Genomic DNA, 21,265 nt, shown 5'->3' with positions numbered 1-21,265 from the left:
CAATTACATAAAATTTGACATATTAACATATACAAACTTTTATACATTTGATGATTACATAAGTTCAACAATTACAGCCATCAAGTGAATTTCTCATAGCCTGGTTCTTTCCTAATGAGGTCCTTGAGATTTACTAGTATTTGTAGTTCTTCAATTATTTATGTCCCTCTTAAGACTTCTACCAGCTTAAGTCATTCATCCAATGAGTAACCATTGAGATAACCCACTCTAAATCTTGAAAATCTGCCAACTTGAATGTTCAGGATATGTCCATCTTTTGATATTCTACTCAACGCCCTTGCCTTGAGTTCATTTGACCTATTTTCAAACATCTCTATTTTCTTGGCATACTTCCTATCCCTTTCTTCCTTTTCAGCCTTTAATCTTGCATGTCTTTCATTTCTTTCTCTCAACCTTTCAGACATCATAGCCTTCCACATCCATGTACTTGTATCCTTGTCCATCATCAAGCTATTTACCCTCTTCAATTCTGTGATTGAAAAAGTTTCCATTACTTCCCTGCTAAGCAAAATGAAGGAGTCATCTAAATAGTAGATTCTGACTTCTGCTAAAGGGACAACACAGACTTTGACAATTTCTTCAGATAGTTGTTGAAAATGATCATTATCTTTAATGCTCATGTTTAGAGGCAGAAAGTCATCTCAATTGAAACAGTTCCAGATGACCCCAGCACCAGCTTGGATAGTGATGTCTAAAATGTGACGTCTTTTAAAATCGGTTTTTTTACGGAATTCTAAAATGAGATTTCTATTAAAAAATTTAGTAGTGAAGATAAATTACAAATATCAAGGAACCAGTTACTCTAAAACATCAATGTGTTAGAGAATAACCCTTTCCAGGATCTTATATTATTCTAACACTCCCCCTCACTCGAAACCCCATTTATGGGTTAAAGAATGGATCACGGGCGCCCATCTTTGGGGCATAAATTTGTCTTTCGTGTCCCTCATAAATTATGAGAAATGTTGGGTGTGGCAGGGATCAAACTCGAGTCCTCTGCCAGCCTGAGCTCTGATACCATGTCAAAGAACCAGTTACTCTTAAAACCTCAAGGTGTTGGAAAATAGCCATTTCCAGGATTTTATATTATTCTAACAACAAATATCAACATTATACCAATATTATATAACATTACCTCTAATCTTAGTAGTGAAGATACATTACTCGTGATATTCATTACAAAATATCAATATTATATGTAAATCGAAATTTAAAAAAAACACTTAAACTCCTGTTACGATGTTCGGATACATCGGAATCTCCAAGATGGCATGAGGCTACACCGTTTAAAGCCATTTGAGACTCGAAATAGCGGTGAACAAATATAGAACACCCACAAACAACAACGAATCATCATCCAAAAGCATCGGACAAGTAAACTATTAATTCTTTAATAAATAGGAAAACATGTAAACTACAAATGAAGCTGTGAAACAATAATTTTGATGCCCCAACGACGATATAATTTACACATATTGACCACGTATTAGTGGTGGACCGATGGGGGTATACAATTCTGTGAATATTGTTATCCACTCTTCTAATGCTAATCTCCAATTAAATTACTACTACAATGAATTGAGAAAAATATTGAAATTTAAAATTTCAAATTAAACATCCGACCTTAGCTCAGTTGGTAGAGCGGAGGACTGTAGTTGTTTACAAGATAGGAATCCTTAGGTCGCTGGTTCGAATCCGGCAGGTCGGAAATGTTTTTGCTTTTTACTTTTTAAACTTTGCATTTTGTTTTTGGCTTGAAATGAAAAATGGATGGCAGCGCCAGGTAAGCTTGCATTATAATCCTATTATCAAGGTGTGATGGTTGCATTATAATCCTATTCTTGTCAAGAAGTTGAAAGACAAAAAAATAGTGAAAAGAGAGGTCTACACTTAAGGGTAACTCGCCATCTGCACTCAAGTACTGCAAGTTTGCAACAGATCTGCTATATTTTTGTTCCAAGTTATACACTAGTTTTTCTGATAATTGTGAACAATTGTGATGTGAGATTGGTGGTTTCATGTTAGTTTCTGTACATAACCATGAACTTCGGGCAATTTACTTTCATGTGTAAATTAAATACATACATAACTTATAACCAATAAGTATGATCGGTAAAGTTATAGTAACAACTAACAAGCACACGTAATAATAAAGAAAATTGCATTATTTAACGGTTTCAACAGTTGATAAATAACTTGCTTTATTTAACAGTCTCAATAGCTTTATAAGTTTTTTACTTTCATGTTAAAAAATAATTTTACATTTAAAAAATAAGTAGATTATATTAACCAAAATTACATTTTAACTGTTTGGCAAATCTTACAAGTCAGCTTATTGCCGTAATAACGAGTGTTTGTCGACCCAACTTATAAGTTGAATTTACAATTTATAAGCTGATAAAGGGAATGTTGTTAACGACATACTTTTTCTCAACTTATTTTTTATTTTTCGCTTTTTTATCAATTTTAATTTTAGAATATATTTTTTTAATGTTAATCTAACTTAAAATATAAGAATTAAGATAATTATATATATAAATAATTTATTTTAATTCATTTAAATAAAATCAGTTCTAACTTATAAGTTAAATTATCCAAACACTTATATAACTTATAAGTATTTATCAACTTATCACTTATAACTCACTTATTCGGTTTAAATTATAAATTACTTATTTTAAAATTTTCCAAATGACCACATAATTTGTATCATCCATATGTTTTAACAAGTGTATGAAAGTAGTAAAGGGATTTTCCAACTTACTGAGAGTATGTTTTAACAAGTGTATGAAAGTAGTAAACGGATTTTCCAACTTACTGAGAGTATATGTTTAGGCATCAAGCCATCAACTGCATAATAATAAAGTGATAAAAGTGTTTTATTAAATCAATTGAAGCTTTCTGATTTTCTCACTCACTCAACAATTAAAGAGCTACCAAATAACAGAGGAAATTCTCCTCAAGAGGTCAAACAAAAAACAGAGAACAGGCAAAGTAAAACAAATAACCCTTTTTAAGTTTATAAAAGCCTCTCTAATCATAATCACCTATTAGATAAAAAGTTTAGGTGACAGTATATATAAATATTAGGTAAAAAATATATCTTTACACTCATTAAACTTGTTAGCAATAATTTTAATATCCTCTATCACGTCTTCTATATTTGTTGAGTTGATCTATATCCATTAGTTAAAACATGGACATGCTTTGCTGTCTTATTTAAACCTTAACATACTCTATACATTAATATATACATATATTTATATTACACTTAATATACATATAGATTAAAATTTTTATTTTATATTTAATATATTTATTTTTAATATACATTGCATATTTGTATAATACAAATAGATGTAATATAATATAATATAATTATATATTTTATAATAGATATATAAGTAATGTTTATTAATTATGTTTGACTAGGGACTTTTTGCCCGCGCTGCGCGCCCTCCAAATTTCTTCAATTTTGATTTTTTTTCACAAAGTTTGTAAGTTTTATAACATAAACGGTTATCTTCTAGTTTTATTTAATTTATTTATTACAGTTATTTAGGTTTCGTTTATTTTGAAATATAAAATTGATATTATAGTTTAACGTTAATACTCAGTATTTTATTTTAGTTTTCTTTCTATCAAATTTTAACCAATTAAAAGTCTCTTAACTCATATTTTAATATTTCTTTTTTACGTTTTTAGTAAATATTTTAATAATCCGTACAACAAAACTGAGTAAATATTTTTTTTAATTAAATACTTTTTAAAAAAATCCAGTAACTATTACATAACATACAATTTATTACAATATTTTATTTTAAAATCAAAATAATACAAAAACCCACTTATATTAAAACATAATATATAACACTATTTTGTAAAAATCATTTTTTTAAAAATTATAAAAAAGGAGAAAATATCAAAAGAATTAAAAAAACCCAAACAACCCAAATAAGTTGACTTTGGGATATGTTAAACTCCTGTTTTAAAAGAAGCCCACATAAAATCAAAATCATGTCTTAAAAGAAGCCCACATAAGAAAACTACCGTGATTTTGGGATTCTCAACTTCTTCAAGCAAAAAGTAACTTCTTTTCACCAAGGAGACAACACTCTCGGTAGAATCAAACTCTTTCTCTACAATGGAGGTATGAATCGATTCTTTATCTATAGTTTATCTTGCTTTCATACAGTATATATATGCAATGGAACCATAAATCAGTGTTAGAACTTGAGATTATATTGCTTGATTGATAGAGTTTTAAAGTATACACACCTTAACTTAATCGATTAATATTATATAGAATTTACGAACATTACTTGCTCAAATTCATGTAATTCTCAAGTTTTGTATCCTATACATGTAGTGTTCTTGTAAAATCTTTGATTTGTATCTCATGCATGTAATATCTAGGTAAAATAACGTGCTTTGTATTGATTGGAACAAATTTATTATGTAATTACAGATGAAGAAATGATCCAGTTCTAGAGCGAAGAATGTCAAATTTAATTACGATATATAATCTAGTTTTATTTGATTATCATGGGGATGGGGTCTTTAATGTCAAGATATATAAGGAAGCGACAATTGAGATAAATTACCTTATGATAGAACCAAATGAGTGGATGTTAAATAAACCGGAATGGAAAGACGAAGAATTCATGGTTGTCTATGGAAACATTCAGTTTCAGAAATCTGTTGCTATGTTAGTTTATGATGGTTTCCTGAACAAAACTGAAGCTTACCATATTAGCGTAAATAGTGCAGACTTGCAAGGTGATGGGATTGATCTGGTAAGATTTATTTACAATTGTTTTTCATATCAGGTCGCATTCATACTTTAATATCAGTGTGTATATGCTGGATACCTGAACAAATTTTTGCATATATTGTGGCGCCCTCCAAACCCGGGTCAGAAGTTTGAGGTCCACACACACACACATCTTATTTATAACCTGCTTATAACAATAATAAAGATAATAATAATATGCAGTGACCTTACTTACCAACTACCACGGACCGCAACAGGTTAAAGTATGCACACAAGCCAAACACACCTACTTATATTACAAACCGTTCAAATCCCAACTATTCCAACTCAGAACTGAGTAATTAACATTATTACAAACTTTTACAAACTCAAATTATTCCAAAAGAAGCCTACTAGCTTAACTCGATCAACCTGAACCCCTAGCTCTCGCGCTGGACTAGGGATCCTCGGTACCAACCGGTTCCTTTTTAACTGGAAAAGAACATAAACAACATCGCACAAATGAGCTAACTAGCTCAGCAAGTCACAATGACAAAACTGAGAATAATGATCATCAAGTGAAAAGGGTTATGATACCAAGTGAACAATGAATTATGATTTAGAATTGGATATTATATTTTCATTTTAAAAACCAAGGTTAGGCTGCTGATCAGTCACGCACTAACCCCGAGCAAAGCACACAGCACTACTCTAACTACTGGATCCAAGGCACACATTGGCCTAACTTTACCATTATATGGTCTGACCACGAATCTGGTCCACAATTTTATAAAAACAATCCAATTATAACATAATAACAGAATAAACAGTAATAAGCAATAAACAGAATCATTAATAACATTAGACGTTCAATAATGAAATGGTTTCAATCTGCATAAGGATCAATATGGCATTTTCAAAGCTTGGATGTTAGGTAATGAAAGAATTGGATAACAAAGGAATCAATGTTTCAGGGTTACCAGGAATTGGTCATTCAAATCATAAGGTACAATGGTTTGAGTATATAAGTAAGTCGATTCAGTGTTTGGTATTTAGTTTGTATGTATTTGTGGAGTAGTATCGTATATCTGTGGTTCGTATTTGGGTGTACAACAATCAATGATTTAGAAAGAATAAGGTTTACGACTCAAGATCAATAACTGGAATCAAGGTTTTGGGTTCAGTGCTTCAAAGCACTTGCAATATAAAACAGGACTATCAATCCACTATAATACATCTCGAGAAAGTTCAGAACACTTGCCTGGTATTAGCTTGCTATACTTCTCTAACTTTCAACCACAACCGTCTACTCCTCGACTATCTGTTTCCCTTTCCTACGCCTTGCCTCTTTTGCTCACATATCATAAGCATCTATCAATATTCAACTCATACGATTCTATTTGACATATACTTCTATCTACCCTTCGTTTTACCCAAATCTGATTAACGGATCGAAAGTTATACTATAAACAAGTAAACATCGAATATATAGACCGACAGTTAACCAACAAGTCACATATAGCACATAACACGTCAAATAATCAATGATATATCATTTATAAAGAAGTCTCGGGTCATAAACATGCTTTCGGGTATTTAAAATGTTTTTTAAAACATTTTTCGGAATTAAAACGGGTCGTTGGATCAATTTTGGAGGGTTCGGTTGGCCCAATTTGGCTTCAAAACTAGTTTATAATAACTATTGAGCCTTGAAAACAATTTAAAATAATATTTTAAAGCTCGAATCTATTTTTTGGAATTTTTAAATCATTTTTAAATAATTAAATCTAATTAAATAATAATTAAAATCAATTAATAATTAATTAAATCAATTAATCAATTAAATTTCGAATTAATTGACCAATTAATCAATTAAAAATTAACTGAAATTAATTAACTAATTAATTCAGATTTATTTTTGAATTAAAAATAATTTTTGGAATTAAAATAATAATTTTTAGAATTTTCAGAAATTAAAAACGAATTTTTATAATAAAAATAAAGAGGAAATATGATTTTTAAATAATTTATAAACACGAATCCAAAATATGCAAACTCTGGGAACCTGGGGGACTAAACTGTTTCTTCCCCAAAAGTCCAGGGGCCTGTTTACAATTTTTGCAAACCCCCGCCGTCGACTCACCGGAGTGTGGCCGGAGAACACGATTCCGGCCACCTCAGGCTACCAAACTATCCATAATTAAACTACAGGCTACCAGCAACTTGTGCATGCAATCAAAATGCATCAATCATCCCTGTCCTGGCCGGAAAATGGCCAAGAACATCGCCGGTTTCCGGCGAAACATCGAAAACTTCAAAACACAACTCCCTTCGATTCAGACATCCTCTGTTAACGAGCTATATACCAATCGATTGCAAATTTCATAAGGAACACAACCCACTATAAATCAACAGCTAATAACCCCTAAATCAAAAAGCCTCAAATTTCAATTGAAAACATTCATACGGGTTATAAACCCTAATTTCAAAATTCGAAGATTAAACTCAATTTTGAACATGTTATTGAACTCCAAATCAGACGTATGACATATGAAAATCATGAAAAAAACAAACTCTACAACATGCAATCATCAAATCATTCAAACAATCATCCGAACAAAAATTCATATTTTTAATAAAAATAATTCGAAAATAAATAAATTTTCAGAAAATAAACCTTGATTTCTGCAGTGATATGGAACACAGAATCTGATAGTACTCCTCGAGACCTTCGATTTGGTTACTCCAACTTTCCCAACTGATTTCAATAACACCTTGAAATTGTAGTTTGATTCTCAGAAGGTTTTATGAATTTAGGGTTTTTCTCTGGAAAATTATATATTTAACTGACTGCAAATTATTTTGATAAAGAATAAAATACGGTAAAAGGCTATTTATAATTACGGAAAATTAGTATCCCGTTGGATCATTCCGGATATAAAATGGTACGTTTATTTATAAAAACTGATCCAAACGGTACCGGTTTTCGGGATAAATATCCAAATCAGTACCAGCGCCTGGCTACACGTATTACGTGGTGATAATTGTGATAGTTTAATAAAAAGATCCCGTTTATCAAAAATACGAGTTTTATCGATTTACTGAAACAAATAATGTATCGAAAATGTTGCGCTGGGACCCGTGCAGGATAAACCGTACGCCGGATCGAAAAAGTCAAAACATGGAAAATGCTCGGAATATTACAATTAGGTTAGGAAGGAGTTCTCGGAAGAGTTTCGGGTTATAAAAACGTAAAAACGGGTGACATCGGTTGGTTCCCGATTTTATAAAATAGGTTTTAAATACTCGGAAAAAGATTTTATAAAATCCATATATTTCCTATAAAATCATAAATCAACATAAATATAATTAGGAAGATATGACAATTATCTATAATTTATTTTGGATATATAAAAATTAAAATACTCAATTAATATTATTTTTTAAACATCCAAACACATTTAACACTTAACAAATAATTCACAGAATAGATACTGAACACATATAATAATTGTCTATTAACAAAAATAATTACACGATATATCCCGGATATTACATCCTTCCCCCCTTAAAAGGATTCTGTCCTCAGAATCTCCTAAGAAAAGAAATGAGGGTACTTTTCCTTTATATCACTTTCTAACTCCCAGGTTGACTCTTCAACCTTTGGGTTTCTCCACAGTACTCTTACTAACTTTACCACTTTATTTCTTAATACTTTCTCTCTTTTCTCTAGAATCTCTATCGGACTCTCTACATATGACAAATCTGCCTGAAGCTCTGTTGGCTCATATTCTATTACATGCCTGGAGTCTGGATTATACTTCTTAAGCATCGATACGTGAAAAACATTGTTAATGTGCTCCATGTGCGGAGGTAACGCCAACTCATAAGCTACTTTGCCAACGCGCTTTAAAATCTCAAAGGGTCCAACGTATCTTGGGCTCAATTTTCCTTTCTTTCCAAATCTTGTCAATCCCTTCCATGGTGATACTTTCAGTAATACCAAGCTTCCTTCTTCGAATTCCATATCTTTCCTTGATTGATCTGCATACTTCCTTTGACGGTCTTGTGCTGCTATCAATCTCTTCTGGATAACTTTAACAACTTCTTTTGTCTATTGTACTAATTCAGGTCCAAGTATTTTGCGTTCTCCTACTTCGTCCCAATACACTGGAGATCTGCATTTGCGTCCGTAAAGAGCTTCGTAGGGTGGCATCCCAATACTGGCGTGATAACTGTTGTTATAAGCAAATTCTACCAGAGGTAAATGCTCGTCCCAACTCCCTTTGAAATCAATAGCACAAACACGTAACATATCTTTAATTGTTTGGATTGTTCTTTCACTCTGACCGTCCTTCTGTGGATGGTAAGTTGTGCTCATATTCAGTCTTGTTCCTAAACATTCTTGAAAACTCTTCCAAAATCTTGAATTAAATCTTGGATCTCGATCAGATACAATAGACACAGGAACTCCATGACGAACTACAATTTCCTTCAGGTATATATGGACTAACTTGTCGAGTGAGAATCTTTCATTTATAGGCAGAAAATGAGCTGACTTGGTAAGTCTATCCACTATAACCCAAATGGCATCATGATTAGCCCTTGTCCTTGGTAATCCAACTATGAAATCCATGGTAATATGTTCCCACTTCCACTCTGGATTCTCCAATGGCTGTAGCAATCCACTTGGTCTTTGATGCTTTGCTTTAACTCTCTGACATGTATAACATCTGCTAACCCATTCCGCAATTTCCCTCTTCATATCTGGCCACCAATAATTTTTGTTTAAATCTCTGTACATTTTGGTACTCCCTGGATGGATTGAATATCTCGAATTATGAGCTTCCTGTAAAATTTCATTCTTCAGCTCTGTCACCGGTGGAATCCAAATTCTAGAAGAAAACCTAAGAATACCTTGATCGTCCTTTTGCGTACACAATTCTTCACCTACCAAACGATTTATATCTTGATCCATTACATCTTCCTGACACTTTTTTATCTTCTCTAACAACTCCGGCTGGAAAGTCATACTATACACTTTTGCTTCATCAGGCTTGCAAACTCTAATCTCCAATTCCAGTTTCTGAAATTCCTTATATATCTCTTCGAGTACTGATAACACATTTAACTTTTCCTTCCGACTCAATGCGTCTGCTACAACGTTCGCTTTACCGGGATGATAATTAATCGTGCAGTCGTAATCCTTGATTAATTCTAACCATCTCCTTTGCCTCAGATTAAGCTCCTTCTGTGTGAATATGTACTTCAAGCTTTTGTGATCCGTGTAAATCTCGCACTTTTCTCCATATAGATAATGTCTCCAAAACTTCAAAGCGAAAACTATGGCTGCTAGCTCCAAATCATGAGTAGGGTATTTCTATTCGTGTGGCTTCAGTTGCCTTGACGCATACGCAATCACCTTATTGTGCTGCATCAGAACACATCCTAGTCCTTTATGAGAAGCATCGCTATAAATTACGAAATTCCCTTGATCGTCTGGAAGTGACAAAACAGGTGCTGTGATTAATCTTCGCTTCAATTCCTGAAAACTTTCTTCGCATTTATCGTTCCATATAAACTTTTCATTCTTCCGTGTAAGCTTTGTCAATGGTGTTGCAATCCTTGAGAAATTTTGAACAAATCGACGATAATATCCCGCTAATCCCAAGAAACTGCTTACCTCAGTGGGTGTTCTCGGTCTTTCCTAATTTGTAATTGGCCTCAATCTTTGCTGGGTCTACTTTGATCCCTTAATTACTGACTGTTAGTCCCTTAACAATATAGTAAGAATTACAGAAGGGGGGTTGAATGGAATTCTTGAACTTTTTCTTGAGATAAAAATGTTCAACTCGATTATAGATATATTTGTTTTGATTAGCACAATGCGGAATATAAACTTTAATGAATCAAAACAAGAGTAATTAAAAACAAGAGTCTTTAAAAACTTTCTGGTGGATTTAAACAATTCCACCAGAGATATATTTAAAATATCGAGAGGACTCTATGTGCAGAAATGCTCACAGCTGCTTATACAAAATAGAACTACTAAGAACACAGGAAATGCTAAAGATAGTGCTTACAAAGATTTCTCTGTGTTTGTTTCTTAGCTCTCTTAGTTGTTTTTCTATTTGCTACTCTCTTGGTTTATATATTACCAAGATTACAAAGTCAAAAGAACTGAATAAATATAAAATCTAATAGTCTTGATCTTTGCTGCTTTTCGTCCTCTATTACCCAGTTAATGGGCTTCCACAGTGTGTTTGTATCCAACTCGACGGCTGTGTGTCAGCTTTCACTGTTCAACTGATGTTTGAATCTTGATATGATCATCCGTCGACTTTCAGATCATCCGTCGATGACTTACTTGATCATCCATCGACTGCTATTTTAAACATCCGTTGAAAGTCATTTGATCATCCGTCGAAACTTTGTTAATCATCCGTTGGTAGCTATTTTGGCACTTGACTTCATTTCACTTATACAGAATTAGAAGACATTGCTTATGTACAGTTAATCAACCTATTCTACATATCTAGTTAAAGTCAACATGACTTATATGATACTACAGATTCTATACAAAGGTGCATACAACACTGTGCTACAAACTTATTATTACATAAGCTACTCACTCGATAGATAATAAGTTACTCATCCGTCGGGACTAAAATGAGTTATCCGTCGGGACTATAATTCTTATCCGTCGAGTGCTACATTATTTCACTAAATAAAATCTACTTAGATGTTTTGTTTAGGTAATCATCAAGTGCACAACATATTCACAACAATCTCCCCCAATTTATGTCTACTGGAATTGTAGCCATAAATTTAGAGATACTTGATGATAACAAAACATCCTAAACATATATCTTTAAAGATAAGTAGATAAAACTGAAAGTGCTTCAATTTAAACAAGATATACAAGGTTTGGCTCACAGTCAGTTCAAGATGCTCCTCTAGCCTGAGCAGATTTTTCTAGTTTCTTGAAGGTCTGGATCTTCTTCCAAGCTTTCTATTGTTTTCTTCAATTTGATTCTGGAGCTGTCTGTGGAATTCTAATTCATCAGATTCTGAGAGATCTAACATTTCTTGCATTTCCAAGAGAGTCTCATTGCTAGAGATACTCAATTGGTCTTCTAATCTGAAGAATCTTCTCACACCCTTGTCATCCATGAATTCCATCAGCCAGTATGGCCTTAGATGCACTCTTCTCCCTGTGTATGGGATGTTAAGAGTTTTGGGTAGTGCATCTTTGGCTCTAACACTCCTTAGCTCTTCAATCTTCTTCAATACTAATCTTCTTGCAGTTACATTAAACCCAAAGTTTTTCTTGAAGGATGAATAGACTTTGATCAACACAGCTTGGCTTTCTTGAAGTATCCTGTGAAGAGGCCACTGAATCTCCCTTCCTCCTTTGTACTTGAATACCAACCTTTCAGGTAGGTTTCTATATGCATCAATTGCCCTTACGTCATCCAGCTCCTCCAGATAAAGGTTTAGGTCTGAGAATTCTTTGATGTCACACAAGTACAAGTAGTCTCCTTTGTTGATCTTGGGTTGAGCTTTGACTACTGCCTTGGATTTGAGAGGTGACAGCTTCACTTTCTTGACTGCCCTTGATTTTGTCCTTCTTGGCTTAGTGAGAATTGGCAAGTTAAAGTCAGGAATTGGTAATTTATCGCACTCTATTGGCTCATCCTTTGGCACAATAGGCTCTCCATGTATGTTCCTGTAGGGGTCCACCACCCTTATGTCTTCAAATATCACAGAGGGCTTTGATGCTTGAGTTTCAGCTTTAGTGGATTCCATTGGAAATTGATCTTCCAATTCCTTGTTAACAATATCCAACTTTCTTTTTGTTCTTTTAGCCAGTTCTTTCTTTCTTGGAGATTTCTTCTGTTCTTCAATCTTCTTCTTTGATTCAGTAGCTTGAGTTGGTTGAGAGGGAATTTGTTGAGAAGAGTTCACAGCCCGTAGCTTGGTCAAGATAGCAAACTGTTCTTTCTTTTGTTTAGACTTCTTTGCATCTAGAGCAGCTTACCTCTTTTCCTGCTTCAATCTGGCTTTTTCTTCTTCCTTTGCATGAGCAAATTGTGGATGTCCAGCTACCACACAAATTTCCTTCCCATTTCTGAATATTTTTGCAATTCTCTTTCTTGAGGCTGAATCAGCTGGATCTTTATAGAGGAGAATAGATCTTGACAAGAGCTTCTTTTCATCAGGCTTGGGTGTCTCATACACAGTATCCATAGGGTTCTTCAAAGATGACTTTGGATAGTTTGCCCTTGGTTTAAGAATTATCTCAGCCTTTGTAGTCTTGATGCAGGAAGATTATCCTTTCTCGAGATAGTTCATGCTCATCTCATTCACATTGATTGGCTTGACATGAGAGTGATGAATGGCTGACTGATCTGGTTCCTTGACTAATTGAAACTTTTTATGTATTTCCTTATCAATCTTTTTCCAGTTGATCAGAGTCAACTCTTCTTTATCAGCATCTTTCAAATTTGCTACTGCTGCATTTATAAGATCTATACCATCTGCAACTGGTGGCTTGGAGATAGTAATTGAAGGTACAATTACTTTGCTGATTTGAACTAAAATGTTCTCCCCCTCAGTTGGTCCTTTCTCCCCCTTACTTGATTCTCTCTCCCCCTTTTTGTTATCATCAAGTGGAGGAGTTAGGCCTTGTACTTTAGCCAGTTGCATGAGAAGATTTGTCTGAGTCTGTTGATTTTGAAGAAGTAGAGCCACTGAATTCTCAATAACCTGAACTCTGGTCTCCAGCTTGGCTATCTTCTTGTCAGAATCTGATTCTCTTCTCAACCTTAGTAATAGATCATGCATGGTACCATATGGCATTATTGAATCCAGCTTCTCAGAGTTATATGTCTTTAAGTCAGCTATCTCCTTTTTCAATTCATCCACACTGAGATTCTGTCTTGAGTGTTGGATCTTCATTAAATGCAAAGAGTCTAGATGAGCTTTAAGAACAGCCTTGGTACCAGCATCTGAAGCTTCCTGAAGGGCTTTCTGAATAGCTATTACTTGTTTTACCAAAGACACCTCAAATTTTCCTGGTGTAAATTCCTTTGCCCATGCCCATTCAGGTAAACTTAAAGCAGAACTTGGGCCTTCAGCTCCCCCTAAGTTCATGCTTCCATTCAAAGAACTAGAGTCATCATCATCAGAATTTACTCCAAATTCTTCAGATGGCTCTCCAGCTTGAGGAGGCATCCTGTTTACAGCAACTTTATCTCTTTGAAGAGATTCTGTGGTGTGCACTAAGTGCAAAGTCTGCTCTGCCTCCACATTGCCCTGAGCAGCCAACAGTTGATAGGCTGAAACAGGGTGAGTAAAAGTGTCAGCATCCAAGGAAATGTTATCAATTACAGCTTTGTAATATTGCTGAAATTGTCTTTCCTTTTCAGCATCATCCACAATCATTGACTCACTAGCAATGGCTGGTTCCATCCTTATTTCTCCAGTACCTGCTTTTCTCTCATGTTCTCTCTTTTGTTGCATCAGGGTCTCACCCTGGCTCCCCACCCTCACACCCTCACCTTCACCTACTAAGGTGGGACTCCTCTCACTCACTTTTGCCAATCCTGAATGAATGGATTGCTGAGATTCACTCTTTTCCTCTCCATTTGCCTGGGAGCAACCCAGGCTCTCACTCAATGCACTCTCCTCTCTCAGTCCTAAGAGTGATTGTATTACCACCAAATCTTCTGCACTTGAAATTATTGAATTTTGAAGTTGTGCAGAGACACTCGACGGATAAGTGATATCCGTCGGGTGAGTGGTAAAGCTATCCGACGGATAACTATTATTAAGCTTATCCGTCGGGATACAATTACTACTCGACGGATGAGCAATATCCATCGAGAGAGTAGAAATGAATGAGGTGGGAAGAGAAACTATTGTTGACTCTGTGTTGATTGAAGTTATTTGAGGCACAGATGTCACAATAGAATCAGAAAAAATTGGCAAGTGAGCCAACAAATCATCTAAAAGATGATGCTCACTTGCACTGGATTTTGGCTTCCCCAACAGAGTTAAAGAAGGGGAATCAGGAATTGAAGTGTTTATCATGTCCACTTCCAGTGAGTTGGTTGGTGAGTATTGTGTTTCAGTGGCTTCTATAATGAGAGATTTTGGCTGTGACTCCACATTTATTGGAGCCACATCAATCTGAATTTGAGAAGGCGCAGGGACTGTGTCTTTAGCACCAGTTTGCACTAAGTGTGTGCCCTGTGCATCCCCAGTTGTTTTGGATTTCTTCTTTCTAGTGTAAGTTTGGTGTGAGCTTGTGTCCCTAACCCTCTTGGCCTGTGCTCTTGGATGAGAGCTTTGTTCAATAGCCACATCCTTTTTGGAGGATGCAGCTAGAAGTGAGCTTCTGTCCTTTTTAAGCACTGCAGTTTTTGGGAAACTGCAGTGTGGCTAGGCTGGAATTCACTCATCTCTTCAACCTTATCCTTGGGGTTTCTTTGATGTTCACCCCTTCCCTCACCTATCTTACCCTCCTTCACACTCCCCTCTTTGGCTTTGGTAGATTTTTCAACTGGTACCTTTTGAGAGATACCAGAGGGGGTTTTCTTTGATTTGTATTTGGAAATTGCAGTTGTTTTGGCAGCTTTGGTAGGCAACTGTTTGGTCATTTTCACAGTTGCCATAGCTATGCCTGAAGTCAAAGAAATAGAAGAGATTGGAATAGTTGAGGGTATGGATGAACTTACCTCACTTACCTGAGGTGTCAGCATTACAGGAAAATAGAACATTGGCACATCCTTGTGATGGTTGGCTCTGTTCAAGTCTGCAATGATTCTTCTCTCTTGAACCCAACAAGCTAATTTGTTGTTTGGGTTCTCAAGTTCAATCTCTTGACAAAGATGGTTAGCCAAAAGCATAAAAAATCTAGCATAGTAAATATTCTTTCCTCTTTTGGCTAAGTCACCTAGTTTAAAACCTAACTCATACATAACAAGGTCACTGAAATTATAATATTTGTCTGTAACTAGCATGTATAGCATGTTAAGCATGGAAATGTTCACAGAATCAAAATTACTGATTTTTCCAGAAAAGACTTTAGTTACTACATCACACAAGTAACTCCATTCCTTCCTAAGACCTAGTCTTCTAATTTCACTTAGTTTTGCAGTAGGAAGTGCATAATGAATGGAATTGAGCTTATTGACAATATCAGTGTCAGTGTGTGGTGCAGTTACATTATCATCAGGAATCTTGAAACATGCTTTTATTACATCACTATTGATACAGAAATCATTACCTTTGATGGTCAGAGTGATGGTTTTGTCAGTAGAGTTGTAGATTGATGTTGTCCACATTTCCTCAACAACTTCACAATAGATTGTGGGTGATTCCAGCATAGCAAAACTTAACTTGCAGTTCTTCACGAAGTCCATTATCTTATGATAGTCTTCAGATTGCTGAATCCCCTTATTGACCAAGGCAGTGAAGTTGTTCTTCTCATAGATGAACCCAGTCTGTGACATGATCTTTACTACGGGTGCCATTGTTAAAGAAGAAAAGCTTGAGAGAGAATGAAATAACACAGTTGAATTTGAGAATGATAAAAGAAAATGATTAGAATGAAATAGGCTTTTATACTTTGCTCAAAATCAACGGATAAAAATAATAAAGAGAAGTAAATTACCCAATAGAAATTGCCTAAAATGACCGTTTTAAAATAAACTTTAAAAATTCCACCCATTATCCGTCGTGTAATGCTTATAAACTGTAAGTATACTCGATGGATAATGTTCAGGGAATTAACGGTTCAGATTTAGACACTTCGACGGATGAGGATAAGATGTTATCCGTCGAGCTTTAAAATATTCCAGAAAAGTAATTGATTTTTATTTACAATTTGTATATCGACGGATGACTCAACCCGATGAATAATGGTCATCCGTCGAGATACAAATTTTGACTTAGCCAAAATTTCATCCAAGACTAAAAATCAACTAAATTTCTGGCTTCTTTTCAACTTACAAGAATAATTCAGATAAATTCAAGAGTAATTAAGCATACCTAACTCACTTACCAACCTAGAAAAGGTGGATTCATCCAGTGGCTTGGTAAAAATATCTGCAAGTTGCTTCTCACTTGGAACAAAATGTAACTCTACAGTATCATTCATTACATGTTCCCTTATGAAATGGTACTTGATGTCTATATGCTTTGTCCTTGAATGTTGCACTGGATTTTCAGTGATGGCAATTGCACTTGTGTTATCACAGAAAATAGGAATCCTTTCAACTTGCAAACCATAGTCTAGCAATTGATTTTTCATCCATAAAATCTGTGCACAGTAACTGCCAGCAGCAATATATTCAGCTTCAGCTGTAGAAGTAGAAACTGAATTTTGCTTTTTACTGAACCAGGACACAAGCTTGTCTCCTAAAAATTGACAGGTTCCTGTTGTGCTTTTTCTATCAATTCTGCAACCTGCATAATCTGCATCTGAATAACCAGTTAGATCAAAACCAGAATCTCTAGGATACCAAATGCCAAGGTTTGGTGTTCCATTGAGATATCTGAAAATCCTTTTAATAGCTATCAAATGAGACTCTCTAGGATCAGCCTGAAATCTAGCACACAAACATGTAGCAAACATTATATCTGGCCTACTGGCTGTTAAGTACAGAAGTGAGCCAACCATGCCTCTATAACTTGAAATATCCACAGACTTTTCAATAGTGTTTAGTTCAAGCTTAGTTGCAGTGGCCATGGGAGTTTTTGCAGATGTGCAATCCATTAGATCAAACTTCTTTAAAAGATCAAAAATATATTTAGTTTGACTAATGAATATTCCATCACTAACTTGCTTAACTTGTAAACCAAGAAAGTAAGTTAGTTCTCCCATCATACTCATTTCATACTTGCTTTGCATCAGTTTGGCAAACTTTTTACAAAGTTTCTCATCTGTAGAGCCAAAAATAATATCATCTACATAAATTTGAACAAGTATGCTAGAGCCATTCACATTTATGAAAAATAAAGTTTTATCTACAGTACCTCTTGTGAAGTGATTTTCCAAAAGGAACTTTGATAAAGTGTCATACCAGGCTCTAGGTGCTTGCTTCAGTCCATAAAGTGCTTTCAGTAGATAATAGACATACTCTGGGAAATTTGGATCTTCAAAGCCAGGAGGTTGACTTACATACACTTCTTCCTCCAAATCTCCATTCAGAAAGGCACTTTTGACATCCATTTGATAGACCTTGAAATTGGCATGGGCTGCATAGGCTAAGAAGATTCTGATAGCTTCAAGTCTTGCAACAGGAGCAAATGTTTCATCAAAATCTATCCCTTCTTGCTGACAATAGCCTTTAGCAACCAATATTGCTTTGTTCCTTACTACTATGCCATTTTCATCCATCTTGTTTCTGAATACCCATTTGGTGTCTATTGGATTCTTTCCTTTAGGCTTGGGTACCAGCTTCCATACTTTATTCCTTTCAAATTGGTTTAGCTCCTCTTGCATAGCTAAAATCCAATCAGGATCTAATAAGGCTTCTTCTACCTTCTTTGCTTCTTCCTTAGACAGGAAGCTGCTGTATAGACATTCTTCTTGAGTTGCTCTCCTGGTTTGAACTCTGGAAGAAACATCACCAATAATCAGTTCAAAGGGGTGATCTTTTGTCCATTTTCTTGGTTGAGGTAGATTAGCTCTAGATGAAGAGACCTCAATGTTGTCTTGATGTGTGATTGAGTTTTGATTGCTAGGAACTCCCCCTGAGTTTGTGGATCTTTGATTTGAGATTGGGGTGCTTTCTATGGGTGATCTGCCTTGACTTCCTGCTCCTTTTGATAACCCGACGGATGGTGAATTTTGAGTACCGACGGATGAGGCAGGTTGTCTTCCGACGGATAACACAGATTGCCTTCCGACGGATGAAGCATTATGTAACTCGACGGATGTTGAGTTTTGTGCTTCATTTGTAGTAAATTTGTCTGTATTATCCTTAGACACTGTTTCTTGATCACTCTCATCATCACTTTCATCACTGACCATCTCAACATTGTCGAATTTGAGGCTCTCATGGTAATCTCCATCTTTTAGTCCTTCAATCTTTTTATCATCAAACACAACATGTATAGATTCAACAACAATGTTGGTTCTTAGATTGTAGACTCTATATGCTTTACCAACAACATATCCAAAGAAAATTCCTTCATCTGCTTTAGCATCAAACTTCCCATTTTGATCAGTTTGATTTCTCAGAATATAGCATTTACAGCCAAAGACTTGAAGAAAGTTCAGAGTTGGCTTCTTGTTTTTGAACAATTGATAAGGTGTCTTGCATTTTGCTTGATTAATCAGAGAGATGTTCTGAGTGTAGCATGCAGTGTTGACAGCTTCAGCCCAGAAATATGTTGGTAATTTTGATTCTTCAAGCATTATCCTTGCAGCTTCAATAAGAGATCTATTCTTTCTTTCCACTACTCCATTCTGTTGTGGAGTCCTTGCTGCTGAAAACTCATGCAAGATCCCATTTTCGTCACAGAATGCTCTCATGACATTGTTCTTGAACTCAGTTCCATTGTCACTCCTGATTCTTCTAACTTTGAAATCAGGATGATTGTTAACTTGCCTTATGTGATTGATGATGATTTCACTAGCTTCATCTTTGGATTTTAGGAAATAGGTCCAAGAGAACTTTGAGAAATCATCTACAATTACTAGGCAAAATCTTTTTTTTTGAGATTGACAATACATTGACTGGTCCAAACAAATCCATGTGAAGCAGTTGCAGAGGTTCTTCAATTGCTGAATCAAGTTTCTTCCTGAATGATGCTTTAATTTGCTTCCCTTTTTGGCAGGCATCACACAGTCCATCCTTTGTAAACTCCACCAGAGGAATGCCTCTAACCAGCTCTTTCTTTACCAGCTCATTCATAGTCTTGAAGTTCAAATGGGATAGCTTCTTGTGCCATAGCCAACTTTCATCTTGACTTACTTTACTGAGAAGACAAGTTACAGATTCTGCTTTAGTTGAGTTGAAGTCAGCTAGATACACATTTCCTCTTCTCACACCAGTGAGAACCACTTTGTTGTTTTGATTATTACTCACAACACAGGTTTTTTTGTTGAAGGTTACTGAGTTGCCTTTATCACAAAGCTGGCTGATACTCAACATATTGTGTTTGAGACCATCCACTAAGGCAACCTCTTCAATGATGACATTGTCCTTTAAAATCAAGCCATATCCCACAGTATAACCTTTGCTGTCATCTCCAAAAGTGATACTTGGGCCAGCTCTCTCTTCAAACTCTGTGAGCAGTGTAGAATCACCAGTCATGTGTCTTGAACAACCACTATCCAAGTACCAAAGATTCCTTCTGTTTCCCTGCACACATCAAAATCAAATCAAGTTGATTTTGGTACCCAAGTTTCCTTGGGTCCTGCCTTGTTAGCTTTCTTTTTCTGTTTCTTAGGTCTTAACTCATTTGACTTAGGAATTTCAGATTCTTCCTTAGTCATTTGGGTTGGGCCTTTGAAACCACTAGATGCAACAGAATTATTATGCATGTTATGGTTAACAGGAAATGGCATGCTTGGTGCAAACATGTTATTCCAGTAAGGCATGCTAAATGGCATTTGAGGCATATTGTATGCAGCATAATATGGATTAGGTGCAAATGGCATATTAGCAAACTGTGCATTCATGTTCTGTGTAGGCATAACATTAACAGGCATAGGAGGCATGGCATTCATGTTAGAGAATTGAGGCTGAACAGACATGGGAGTAGGCATGGCAGATTTGCAATTAACAGACAAATGATTTACACTACCACATTTGACACAGATTTTTCTAGGAGCATATTTGTCAGGTGTGTAGTTATTATGTTTGTTAATCCCTACTTTACCATTCCTATTGTTTTTCCTTTTAGTCTCTGTTTTTACCTCTATCTTCTCAAGTCTGTCACTCAACTATTTGACAGTCATGTGACCAACATTAGCCCCTTCCCTTTCTTGGCTTGACTTGACTCCCCTGAAACAAAGTTCTTGGAAACAGACCCATACTTTTCATTTAGCTTGGTTAATTTGGCTTTGCTAATGGGTTTGCTCACATCCGACGGATGAGGATTTTTATCATTCGACGGATAACACATTTTGTTATCCGACGGATAGTCCTCATCATCCGTTGAGACATCTGTCAGCAATCCATCTACCAAAATAGGTTCTAGTTTCTCTTTATTCTTTTTCCAGGCTTCATCACAAAAGGACTCAATTCCTTGAACCTTGGTGATTTGAGCATGAACATCTCTGGATGTTTTCCATGCTTTAATCACCTCCTGTTCACGATCGAGCTGCTTCTTTAAAATTTCTTCCTTTTTCAAGGACTCAGTTAATTCCTCCTTAGCAATTCTACACTCAATTTTTAGTTTCTCAAACTCAACAAACTAAGACTCAAGCACATTATTCCTCTCACTCAAAAACAAGTTATTTTCTTTGAT

The 21,265-nt window shown here is 35.3% G+C and overlaps 1 non-coding gene across 1 annotated transcript; it reads left to right on the top strand.

Annotated features, from left to right (window-relative positions):
- Nucleotides 1-1,639: 1,639 nt before the first annotated feature.
- Nucleotides 1,640-1,729, top strand: TRNAY-GUA (transfer RNA tyrosine (anticodon GUA)). The gene is given in 2 exon segments: nt 1,640-1,676; nt 1,694-1,729. It is a non-coding gene; the product is annotated as a tRNA-Tyr (tRNA).
- Nucleotides 1,730-21,265: the final 19,536 nt, after the last annotated feature.

This window comes from Apium graveolens, chromosome 5 (genome assembly GCF_009905375.1).
Source record: "Apium graveolens cultivar Ventura chromosome 5, ASM990537v1, whole genome shotgun sequence".
NCBI lineage: Eukaryota > Viridiplantae > Streptophyta > Magnoliopsida > Apiales > Apiaceae > Apium > Apium graveolens.
The sequence above is the reverse complement of the archived record's forward strand: the minus strand, read 5'-3'. Positions and strand labels throughout refer to the sequence as shown.